This window comes from Schistocerca piceifrons, chromosome 8 (genome assembly GCF_021461385.2).
Source record: "Schistocerca piceifrons isolate TAMUIC-IGC-003096 chromosome 8, iqSchPice1.1, whole genome shotgun sequence".
Lineage (NCBI taxonomy): Eukaryota > Metazoa > Arthropoda > Insecta > Orthoptera > Acrididae > Schistocerca > Schistocerca piceifrons.
In genome coordinates, this window is record NC_060145.1 from 302725216 (window position 1) to 302738847 (window position 13632).

The window sequence follows — 13632 nt, forward strand, 5'->3', positions numbered from 1 at the left end:
TTTAGAAATCGAGTTGAACCCACGAGGGCTTAAGTGAGGGGCGTGCAGTAGGTGTTATAGCACTTAGCAGCCCCATCAGTCAAACAAATCAATGCTTGAGCATTGTCCTGCAAAATGATGGTCACGTCCTGCAGAAAGCGTCATCACTTTTGTCCCTAAGGTGGTCGTAGGTTATGTTCCAAAAATAAACAGCATTTTGGACGAGCTGTAAACAAATAGTTGCCGCTATTAAAGTTCTCGTAAAATGTAGGCTGCGAAATGCAGATCTTCAAGTGCCGATATCTCAAACAGGTACTGGTTTCCGGACATGTGATTACACGGACTTTCCTTCTAGTTTTGACCAACAATACCTCCTGTAGGAGTAGCTGACAATTTTTTTAAACATTCTGGATCCTGTATTATTCCACATTAAATCTACTAAAGATGTCTTAATGTAAAAGGCGAAACGCATCTAGAACGTAAATAAATGTAGAATGCAGCAGGAAAATGGCGTTTAAATTTGTTAAACAAAATGTGACTTTCAGAAAATATCTGTGTTAAAGACAGTGGCTGTGTGGCAGCATTCGTCTCAGTTCCCATCAAACAGTGTCACTTGTGAGTGAGGATTAGACACTCAAGAATTAATGAGCTGAGGCGATTGTTTAACAATTATGGATAAAAATCAATTCCAAAGCTTTCAGTGGCTCTCTAGTCCATGGCTCGATGTATCACAGACGTCACTATAGCTAAACGGGATGCTACTTGCTTCTAGGTACATGAAAATGCTCACGAGTGTACAAACCCATATGGACAAAATACCGCGAAATTACAATGCATATTGAAGACAGATTTGTCATTGGTCGCCTTAACTATTGTTTGTACTATCGAAAAGCTACAGCGAACACAGCCTTAATGGTGCTGCAGTAATACTGGCAAGAATAATGTGGCTTAAAGAAATCGTTGCAGTGGAAAACGTAATCTAACTTCGCCACATTTCACTGACGCGTAATTAAGCTTCATCTCATGTGTTGGCATAGTATTGGAGCACAGGTAATAGTGTGACAGTGCTTGCCGTAAGTGACTGCTAGGGGCTGTCGTGCTATAACCGTATTGCACGATGTTGGGTGTGCAGGGAAATTCTTTCGGTAAATAATCTACTGTCTACTCACGGTGCTAGAATTGGCGTTGTGACTGTCGAGAAGTTTTTTCATGTCGATATCGGTTCAGTTTCGACGAAAGCCCCATCTGAGTACCAATGAGACACTAACAGAGATAAATAAAAAGTAAAAGCACTGTACAGAGTTGAAATCAACAGAACAGTCTTCCTTGATAAGCTGGGACACTCCTGTGCAGGGAGTGCTGCTCCAAATCACTGGCAGATCAACAGCGAGGTAAAGACTAAAATGATTCATTTCTTTCAACGTTTTTCTGCTGTTATCCGCTTTCAGTAAAATAAGGCGTGTATAAATGTCGTCTGCTGGAAGTACTGCAAAAGACATTTTCTCAGCCCAAAAATTCTGACGCTTCTCTGCACTGGCCCTCCACGTAACATGTCGGCCAATGAACGGATGTGAGCGATTCCATCAGTGGCTGAGGCCACTTCCGCAAACAGCCAGCACAGCTATGTTCATTGGCAGGGCTGAAACTTTCAAGGGAGGCATTCTGGGACACCACAGTTCGTATTCTGGTAGCGAATAGTGGAAATCCTGGGCAGCATTTATAGGCAGGTGACTGACGGAAGTGTCAATTGCCAGGCGTTATTATGGACATAAACGGAATACGTCCATGATTATGATTCGAATTTCCAGGGTTGTTGTAGAAGGCAAAAGTGACAGTGTGAAAAAGTGACCAGTGGTCTGGTGGTGGCTGAGTAGAACGTTGTAGGAGATAATGACCTAATTACAAATTTACATAAGGGCTACGACCATGATAAACCTCCACATGGAAACTCTTTTGAAGTACTTTGATTCATCTGTACAACTTGCACGATGTGTTACATTCAGATCAGTTGTACAGCTTGGCGTCTCCCAGTTTCCTTTAAAGTGTGACATCGTCGCACAAAGTTCTGCCTTGGTACCAGCTGCACCGTTTGCCTTGATCGCTAGCACAAACTTGCAATCTGGGTACAAAATGTATGACTCCCTACGGCGCACCTGCCTTGTTACAACCTTCCAACATGCCTACAGTTTCTGTTTGTTTGTCCGCACACAGCAACCAAGACTGCTAATGCCGCCCTGGGTACAATGCCACTTCCGTAGCGCTGATAGACGGTACCCTACACACAATTACGGTCAAACAAATTTACATTATGACTGAAAAAATCATCATGGAGAGACTACAGTTCAAGATGCTACAACAGGCGGGTGTAAAATGAATATGCGCAACAAAAAATACTGAACGCGAAAATCAAGACTTGGCCCTGTCTGACTACCTCCTGAAGCAGATCTTAGGATCTCTTAGTTGTGATATTATTTCCTCCTTCTTGCTATTTAACATATAAATAACAACCTAAACATAAATGAATGATTAAGGGAACTAGTAACTACTAAATGATAAATGTTGTTTCTGCTTAAACATTTATTGTAGATTAAAAAACCCCTTTACATTACAAATGTTTATATTTCGTAACTAATGCACTCCGTCATCAGGCCACATGTGGCCCAAGGCGACCATCCGACCGCCGTGTCATCCTCACTGAGGATGCGGATAGGAGGGGCATGTGTTCAGCACACCGCTCTCCTGGTCGTTATGATGGTTTTCTGTTACCGGAGCCGCTACTATTCAGTCGAGTAGCTCCTCAATTGGCATCACGAGGCCGAGTGCACCCCGAGAAATGGCAACAGCGCATGGCGGCCCGGATGGTCACCCATCCAAGTGCCAGCCACGCCCGACAGCGCTTAACTTCGGTGATCTAATGGGAACCTGTGTATCCACTGCGGCAAGGCCGTTGCCTATTTTCTAACTAATATTACTGATCAATTGCCCAAATCTGCCCCTTTTTATGGCTACGTGATCTAATATAAACAACGCGAGATGACTGTCATCATCTATGTACCAAACTCTAGAAGACACTATTTTCAAAGATGATCTACAGTGGTGTGCAACCTCAGTGGAAATAAAACTTACGTGATCACAACTGTTTAGCCTTGTAGCCCCAATAAGCCGAAGCAATTAGCAATATCAGCGTATGTACTGTGTCTGATGCATCGGAGTGATTGTTCTGGTACACGTCTGCGGTTACAGAAGAAATCGAGCCACTAAATAAACTCTTTCATACACTAGGGCGGCAGAAGGCGGTCCTCTGCCTAGTATAATATAATACTGTCTTCTCCTTTCTGTGTTCTACAGACAAGAAACGCGAACTCCCAGCCACAAGAACGGAATTCAGATAACGTCTCAACGTGAGTATAGGCAGAGAAAGTGGTCTAAAGCACTGAACGCTGCGTACTCAACGACGACTCCCTACCCGGAGGCGAAGTCCAGAATTGTATAAGTTCACGACAGTACACTGCCTAGCCGTTCTAACTATAAAATCTCCTGAGAGCAAAGACAGCAAGTCCGTCTGTACCAACAAAATCTGATACTGAGCGACTGTCAAACACGGGCGCTAAAAATGGAAGACCCTCTCTCTCCACCACAGGCTTCCCAGCAAAGCTTGGCTCCCCACTCTTGTAACCGCAGGGAGCAAATCATATTCTCGAAACCACGGCATATTCTCCCTTTCTACACATTCTTCCGAACACCGACCAACCATATTTTAGTCTTTTGTCGCCCAGGGCGGAACGTTTACGAGGAAATACCTATCCTCATTCATTAGGAATACATTCAATGGTACGCTTCTCAGAGTAAAAATCCTCAGAAAGAACTCAGCCTGCGCGATTTCCGAGGTAACGCTTCCTCGTTCCTCGCTGCTACGTCCGAAAGTTTCAGAGTTTCCGAAGTATTATTCGGTTATCCTTCCAGTCCCGCTACAAAATCGGCCGGCTGCCGATGTATTGTGATTCATCGTTCGGGTGTCCCAACCGTTCGTCTTGGCTACTTCCTGTGTCAAGCAGGACCAACACACCTGTGCAGGCTTTTCCACCCAGGGCCTGAGTTACGCCTGCCATTTCATTTCCACTGGCGTTCCAACCTCTACTAGTATATGCAATCATTCACTACGCCGTTTTTGATAACGACACTCCGTCACCTCTCATGCAATAAGCGTTAACAACTATTTACAGAGTGTATATGACGATGTCAGTCTTCTTTAAATATTCATATATACGAGGTGCGACAATAAAGTAATGACACTTGTGTGAAAAAAAAAAAATTTGCTTACCGTTTTAGTCAAGTTTAGTGTTGTCTCCCTCAAAGTAGTTCCCGTGTAATTGCACACACTTTTTCCAGCGTTTCTGCCATTGATGGTAACATTTCTGGAACTCATCTTCTGTAATATCCTCCAAGACCCTCATCACAGCTTTTTGGACATCTTCTGTTGTTTGAAAATGGTGTCCCTTGACCACCGTTTTGACTCTTGTGAATAGAAACAAGTTGCACGGAGCGATATCTGGTGATTAAGGTGGCTGTGGTAGTACTGAAATTTGTTTTGATGTTAAAAATTGCTGTACTGACAGAGCAGTACGGGATGGATCATTATTGTGATGCAGAATCCAATCTTTCTCATACCAAGAGCTTCAGTTATTATTAGACAAACCGTTTCCCGATTGATGTTCCGTTCTTCTGCAATCGTTTTCACAGATAATCTTCGATCAGATCGTGCGAGTTCACGCACCCTGGCCAAGTTGACATCCGTTCGTGAGGTTGATGGTCGTCCACTGCCGTCATCATCTTCAACATTCGTTCTGCCTTCACTAAACATTTTATGCCAACGAAAAACGTGAGTTCTTGATATAACCTCCTCTCCAAAAGCCTTCTGAAGCTTACCATAATTGTCGTCGCGTTTTGACCCAATTTAACGCAAAAAGAAATGGCATGTTGTAGTGCAGTATTGCGCGGTTCCATTTCCGTGACAAGAGACACAGAAACGTGTTAACTTATTACAGCACAACTCACGACTGAGCAGTTGCATCGATGTGTCGCTTGGACTAGAAGCAGCTTATAGAACAAGGTCAAAGATATTGTGCCTACGCAAGCCTGCAGGGTTGCCACATCTTGCAAAGAAAATCAGTCTCATTACTTTATTGTTGCACCTCTTCCAATGACAACCTATCAAATGATACCTAATCCTAGTTGTAAACCACAGCAAAGTATGTCGATGAGTGCTTGTAAGGTGCAAAATTATAGCTACCTTAGAACAGAACTCTGAAAGATTGAACAGCAGTACTGTGGTTATAAAAAGGGACTGCAAATCGAATGGTCAAAGATACAAACAACCCATCAACATTTTACAACCACTGTTGCAGGTTCAGCTTCCGTATTGGATAAGATAAAAAATCATTAACGGTGCTGAAAGAGAGTGAAACTACAAAATTAATAGAATGTGAGAAGAGAAGGACTTTCTCTGAGGAGAAACAGCTATAGAATAATTTAAATACAATTATCAAAAAGTTTATCATGGTTCTAGTTTTACAGTGGCAACGGTCTTGATACTACAGCTATCTTATCAGCTATGAGTAAAGAAGTGTGTAATTTACGTCAGTCCCTTAGGAAATGTGCCTCAGGAGCATAAACTGGAATCTTGCGTTGCCGCACTGGGCCGAGTCTTAGGCTGTGTTCAAAAGGGCTCCGGCATGTGACTGATCCCCTTTGTCCGTTTCTGGAGGGACGAAGGAGGTTAGATTAGCTTAGAATGCATTCTGTGAAAGGGGTTAGAATCTTATTTGACCTCCTTGGGCGTGATGGAAGCACAAAGCCTCTGTGCTTGGAAACGAGTGCTGCATTGCAACTTTTGCTATTAAAAACACGAAGAATCCATGTAAAAGAGCTATGTCTCGAAAATAACGTGGCGAGTATTTCCTCACTTTTTGGAATAACGAGACATGTTTTACGAATGGTGGCGGTACTAGCTGTGCAGATTGTCCTTTGATTATTAGAACGTGCGGAGACGGAGAAAGACTACACAATACTCCCTCGAACAATTAACGGTAGCTTTATTGATCATAGCCACAAGAGACGGCGAAGAATGCAACCATTTGTTTAATCGATTCGGGTTTGCAATTCACTATCACATAACATGCAGGGGACAAAGCATCATAGTTATTTCGTAACAATGCACAGCCTAATTACTAGCGTGGTAGATGCAAAATATGAAAAGCACACTCGAAGAATCGATATATAACACAGCTTTCTGGTGTCTAGTGTGAAATATTTGACAGTGCTGCGTACGTAAACACACGCACCGGCACGCGTGACACAGGACGACATAACTGCTCATGAAATGTAGAGAGAATGTTTTATTACACACTCGACATTATTCACGATGACATTGAAAAACAAGAATACAAACACACTGCACAGCTTCGGATAAAATAAGCAAAACAGACAAATACCAGTTAACCTCCAATGACTGTCATTCCCAGTATATGTGTTAAAGATAAACATAAATCTTAGAGGACGCTCTGAGCACCTAAAGCGTTGAAAAATGGATATACATACAACACATTTGAAACCACTTCCTGTAACAGAATCATCACCATACTGACATAAAAGCACCAGTAAGCAGCAATAATAATTCGTAGACAGATAATGTCCGCCAAATCACAATCGAAAAAAATCCAATGCAGTGACATGACTCATCAAAATTGACATACGACGCCGTTCTTACTTGAAGAAATTATTTTTTGAGGCCATAATTTACGCGTGAAACTCCTGATAAAGAAATTGCCTATTTATTTGTGGTTTCCAATAAAGCTGCGACTTCAGTTCGTAGATTTAGAGCTTTATCATCAGTATGATATTTTTCGTTCTCACAATGCCACGAAATCCTTTTTTCCGGAACTAAACTTTCCACCTTCTCAGAACCCAAATTTCGCCCGATTCTGTCAAAGAAAGCAAAATTATTTGAATTTCACTGATTGTCGTCTGAGGTCTGTGCGTCGTGGCGATGAGACCGGCTGTACTGTGACCATGCAAGTACCGGCATACTAATTTGTACAGATTGACATTCTTCGGCCTTCTTCGCTCGTCGGCGGAACCCACTGACTTCGGTACTACTCGTACGGTGCCCACAGCCTTAGCGGACTTTGACATTGCCTTCTTCCGAACTGTTGTGAAGTTTCAGGCGTTTCTCTTTGTTGTTTGGGTCACTCTGATGGGTGTTTGTACACTATAGCACAGTGTTGTGTTTGTACTGCCTCGGACGAATGGAAGCAGACTGTGAAATACGGTGGGGGCACATAGTCTATTCCTCTCGAATAACAGCAAAGGAACAACGAAGTTTAGCGTCCCCAACGTGTGGAGCATCATCGGCAGTGTCACAGTCCCATAGTGCAGGCACAACATGGCAGTGGGATCTTTTAGTTTAGCCCAGGAATTTGGCGCAAAGTCTAGTCACCATCTTGTAAGTGGGCTGCTTCTGTGTTGGCAGCGCTGTGTAGCGCTTTGCATGGGATCTCCGACTGCGCTTTCTTTGTAAGAGACTCTATGGCTGGTTGGACTCATTATTGGACATTAATCGCCGATGGTGTTGGGCAGTTCTAAGTTAGTCGCCAGCAGTGATGGGAGTACTGTTGGGCAGTTGGAAGTTAGTCGCCAAAAGTGATGGAAGTATTGATGGGCAGTCGGGGTTGAACAGCCAGCAGTGATGGATGTTAAATGTGAGGTTAGCATTGATGATGGGTAGAGGTCCAAAATGTTAGCGTAGGCTAACGACCAGGAAGTATCCGACTTGGAGATTGAAAATTATTCATGATTATGTATCTTTGTACTGGATGTCAATGACGATTTAAAGGGTGTTTCAAAAATGACCGGTATATTTGAAACGGCAATAAAAACTAAACGAGCAGCGATAGAAATACACCGTTTGTTGCAATATGCTTGGGACAACAGTACATTTTCAGGCAGATAAACTTTCGAAATTACAATAGTTACAATTTTCAACAACAGATGGCGCTGCAAGTGATGTGAAAGATATAGAAGACAACGCAGTCTGTGGGTGCGCCATTCTGTACGTCGTCTTTCTGCTCTAAGCGTGTGCTGTTTACAACGTGCAAGTGTGCTGTAGACAACATGGTTTATTCCTTAGAACAGAGGATTTTTCTGGTGTTGGAATTCCACCGCCTAGAACACAGTGTTGTTGCAACAAGACGAAGTTTTCAACGGAGGTTTAATGTAACCAAAGAACCGAAAAGCGATACAATAAAGGATCTGTTTGAAAAATTTCAACGGACTGGGAACGTGATGGATGAACGTGCTGGAAAGGTAGGGCGACCGCATACGGTAACCACAGAGGGCAAAGCGCAGCTAGTGCAGCAGGTGATCCAACAGCGGCCTCGGGTTTCCGTTCGCCGTGTTGCAGCTGCGGTCCAAATGACGCCAACGTCCACGTATCGTCTCATGCGCCAGAGTTTACACCTCTATCCATACAAAATTCAAACGCGGCAACCCCTCAGCGCCGCTACCATTGCTGCACGAGAGACATTCGCTAACGATATAGTGCACAGGATTGATGACGGCGATATGCATGTGGGCAGCATTTGGTTTACTGACGAAGCTTATTTTTACCTGGACGGCTTCGTCAATAAGCGGAACTGGCGCATATGGGGAACCGAAAAGCCCCATGTTGCAGTCCCATCGTCCCTGCATCCTCAAAAAGTACTGGTCTGGGCCGCCATTTCTTCCAAAGGAATCATTGGCCCATTTTTCAGATCCGAAACGATTACTGCATCACGCTATCTGGACATTCTTCGTGAATTTGTGGCGGTACAAACTGCCTTAGACGACACTGCGAACACCTCGTGGTTTATGCAAGATGGTGCCCGGCCACATCGCACGGCCGACGTCTTTAATTTCCTGAATGAATATTTCGATGATCGTGTGATTGCTTTGGGCTATCCGAAACATACAGGAGGTGGCGTGAATTGGCCTCCCTATTCGCCAGACATGAACCCCTGTGACTTCTTTCTGTGGGGACACTTGAAAGACCAGGTGTACCGCCAGAATCCAGAAACAATTGAACAGCTGAAGCAGTACATCTCATCTGCATGTGAAGCCATTCCGCCAGACACGTTGTCAAAGGTTTCGGGTAATTTCATTCAGAGACTACGCCATATTATTGCTATCGTACTATAGAGTTTCCCAGACCGCAGCGCCATCTGTTGTTAAAAATTGTAACTACTGTAATTTCGAAAGTTTGTCTGCCTGAAAATGTACTGTTGTCCCAAGCATATTGCAACAAACGGTGTATTTCTATCGCTGCTCGTTTAGTTTTTATTGCCGTTTCAAATATACCAGTCATTTTTGAAACACCCTGTATATTCGTGTTTGAACTGGATGTCACATTATCAAGGTAAAAAAATACATTATTTGATTTGCAACAAAATCTTTCCTTTGCTAACCACATGCCTATTAGTAGTTAGTGGCTTTAGTAGTTAAAATCTTTTGGGTAGTTAGTGGCTTTAGTAGTTAAAATCTTTTATTTAGCTGGCAGTATTGACGCTCTCTGTATTGCAGTAGTTCGCGTGATGAAGATTTTTGTGAGGTAAGTGTTTAATGAAATGTATAGGTTATTGTCAGGGTTGCTTCTTATTTAGGGCCATTCTTTTGTATTAATTATTTGAAGTCAGGATGTATTTTTTCCTTTTTTTTCGAGCAGTCAGATTGCGTTGCGCTACAATATTGTGGGTCAGTGTTGACATGATAAGAAAAAGTAAAGAGAAAGTAGGCCCAGTACGTTCAGTTTTACTTAGATGTTTCAAAATCAAATAAGGTAGAAGTTTCACCTTCTCAGTCATTCAGCAACTTAAGTACAGATTCACACATTTAAAGAAAGAAGTTTTAATGTTACCTTCCCTGCCAGGCAAATAATGGCGAGATTCTAATGAGCTGCCACCGAGTCACCCACAGCCATCCGTCAGTCATATCGGCCACGGAGGTGGTTAAGAAGGGGAATATACACTCCCTGACAGAGAATATTAAGCACTCAGAAGGTGAAGGAGGAAACTAAATGAAACTTCCCAGTTGAGGTGGCGTGTGATGTTATTACACTATCGGAAAATTGCATCAAATTTTTAAAAAAAGCTTGACGGTATGGGCTCACCTGTCAGTATGACGTTGCAGCCCATCTGGCCCAGATAGATGCACTGATTCGGTCGGTAATGGTGCCTTACAGCAGTTGTAGCCTCTGCCGAGTCAAGATGGCCCACAGCTGTCGTAACTGGGCCTTGATAATCCGAGTACTGGCTCTGGGACAGAGTTGATGTACGAACTGGTCCTACGCATGTTCTGTCGGGGACGTATCTGGTGTCGTAGCTCGCCACAGGAGTATCTCAAATTCACATAGGCAGTTCATAAAGTAACCCCGCTGTGCCTTTCCAAAACGATAAGAGATTGGGACGTTTCCAAGTTCGCCGTTATACTCGCCGACAATCGTCATCCGGGGGCGTACAGAACAACGACTCGTCGATGAACACAATGCGACGACCTTCATCAGCAGCCCATGATTTTCATTCACAGCATCTCTGCAAACGCATAGTTTGGTTTGTAGTGTAAACGGAGGCCTACGCATGGGATGGTAATTCGCTTGTCTGCTAATGGTGCGGAAAAATACAGAATATTACAAGGAGTCCATTAATACTGCTTTCGGACGACAGGTGCAGACGTGAAGGAGTTTGATGTGCTTACAGCACAGTACGGCGATTCTCCATTGTGGTAACCAGACGTGGTCACACGGAACCTAGACGATCCGTATAACTGTACTGCAGTCCAACATCGGGCCACTGTTACATCCTAATTCTCCACAAATCTGGATACTGCACGGCCCGATCAGCGGGACAAATGTAGACAAACAATGAGGCTCCTTTCAAACACAGTCAGGTACCGATAACACTGTCTCATATGAGTACACAGCATCGGTATGTTGTTCACAGTGATCCCTCAAAATCTGACGCTGTGCACGCCACTTACATAACATACCAGGCCTGTAAACAACAATAAACATGAACAACAATAATGCACTTACACAGCGTCCGATGCTACATACGTGTTAAAACTTACATTTACGGACTTCCGAACATGTCTCCTGGGTGCTACACTAGTCACGCACTGTACTACAAAAAGTATGTGGGAGATTAAGTGAATATGAGGTTTTCGTCATTTACTCAACATCTCCACCTACAACGTTAAATTTGGCAAATATCAACGAAGGACTGTCCTTGCTTGTACCTCATACGAATTGACATGATTGGAAAGAGGCTGCTGATGTTACGAAGGCAGAAGGAAAGAAGGGATTTAATCGTACCAACGGCGAAGATGTTATTGGAGACGGAGCTCAAGCAAGAAAAGATAAGGTAGGAAACGTATTGTATCCTTTCATAGGAGTCATCTCAACATTCACCTTAAATGATTTAGAAAACCACGGATAACGTAAATCCGGATGGTCGGGCGGGGATTAGAATCACCAATATCCCGAATAAGAGTGTCCTACATCTCGCTCGGTAGCGACTATCCGTTAAGCAGCTCTCACCGATGGTGGTTCTTGAAACGAGGCTGAGAAGGTTCTGGCTCTTGAGCCGGTGCGACCAGTGGATGATCTCCTCCAGAGTGGCTTTCTCCGCAAGTCTAGGCGATTCCAAGGGTCCTGGGTTCGGCGCAGGTCACCTGTGTGCCTGTTCTGCTGGCCGCCAGAGGTGCCTGCATGGCTGCCACCCGGCCACGCCCTTCTACTGAGGCAGTGACACTGCCTTGCGGACGCATGTACTACTACGAGCTGACTATATCGCTGGGAATAATGCTGGGGTAGTGACCGCTGCCTGAATGACCACACTCGCCACAGTGACGCTGTCATAAACAGCTATATGGACGTCTCGCAGAATATGGAATGTTGTTTTTATTAAATGAGCTATCCTCATTCTGCAATTGTCGTGGTCCCACACACGCCGTTCTGGGGCAGAAGCGACCATCCTACCTGATAACGGTGCCCCCATTACCGACACCATTACACTCAAGAAAATATTTTAATTGTCAATTTCAGGAATCAGTTTATGCCTTCAGTAGTTAGACTAAGAGCATACCTGACAAGATAGCCGCTTCCAAGATTCGGGAAGACGGGCCGACCTCCGATCGAATCCGCCCGACGGATTAAGGACGAAGGCCGGTGTGGCGGCCAGCCTGGATGTAGTTTTTAGGCGGTTTTCCACATCCCCCTAATGGAATACTGGGCTGATTCCCCGCAGTTACATTATTCACAAACATTTAGGAACGTATGCACACTGTCAGGTGGATAACACTAGTTGTAGACAGTTGGGATACACAAATACCGTCTTGGGGGATAGAGGAGTGGCGAAAGGAGGGGCAATGGGCCATCGTCTATCATTAACAACGCCATTTCCGATAATTACTAGCCGACCCCGTGTAGATCTCTGTGTATACGAATAAAAGTAAATGTCCTGGCTGACTGTCAGCGAAAACCGTTAAGCATGACAACCTGAAAGTCGGAAAGGGTGTTGCTCTTCATCATTTAAGAAGTGGTTTTTCGAAATTCCTCCAGTAAGGGACTGAAGTAGAAGATGGAAGGTTTTTTTTTTTTTTGAAAAATGTCGATATTAAATTAATTTCGCAGCTAGAACTGAACAAACTGATATTTGGTTTCTTAGTCAGAAATAAAGATATACACGTTACAGTAATGTTCGAAATTAAATCCCAGTGGGGGTGAAATAGTGGATAAAAGTTGTTTTTTTTTAAAAGTTATTAAAAAAAGTATTAGAGCATTTTTAAATCTACATTTATGGGAATGATACTTGAGTTCACCGTTAGAAATAATAAAAAAGTGAATCAGTGCTTTTGAAAATTCAGCACTTAAGTGGGTGAACCAGAGGATGAAAATTTTCACCAAAATATTTCTTTATGAAAGCACATTTGAAGCTAAATCTAAGAAAATTTGTCCAGGTATTTTGTATTCTCGGGTGAAAATTAAAAAAATGTATTTCAGCGTTTTTGAAAATATTTCCTTATATTAAAACTTTTAAAACTACATCTATCAAAATTTGTATTTGACTTCTAAACAAACATGTGCTACAGGATAAAAGTTTGTGGGGAAATATCTTTACACGGACTCAAAAGGCAGGCTTAACAAAAACATCCAGTTCCAGCTAACAGAACCTCTTTTTAATCGGAAGTACATTCGGGAAAGACCATGCTTCTATGACCTTCATTAGCGTGAAAAGTTTAGAAAGTGTTGGAATTTGTGAAAAATATAAAAATTCCGTTAAAGAAAAACAAAAAAAGGCTGTGGGGGCCATATAGTCTACACGAGGGAAGCAGCGGGCAGTAATCTAGTACGAGATAAAGGCAAAAGAAAAATTAAAGTAAGAGGATGTATTTAATGGCAAGTGTAACTGAGGCAGTGGCTCTTTGGTCATGCGTTTCTGCGTTAAGTCTCTTTCTAAGTACCTAGAAGAAAGAAATTGCCTTCGGATAAAGATCCAACTCAATTCGACACACGTTTGTCTTGCTGAACCACAGTTAATATGGCGTGTTTCACCAACAGAAAAGCCG

General features: G+C 43.2%; 1 protein-coding gene and 1 pseudogene across 1 annotated transcript in view; both read right to left on the reverse strand.

Moving 5' to 3' along the window:
* Positions 1 to 13632, reverse strand: part of LOC124712287 (radial spoke head protein 3 homolog) — a 465651-nt gene that overhangs the window by 105929 nt on the left and 346090 nt on the right. The gene's annotated exons all lie outside the window — the stretch shown is intronic.
* LOC124712899 lies at positions 2814 to 2931 on the reverse strand (annotated as a pseudogene).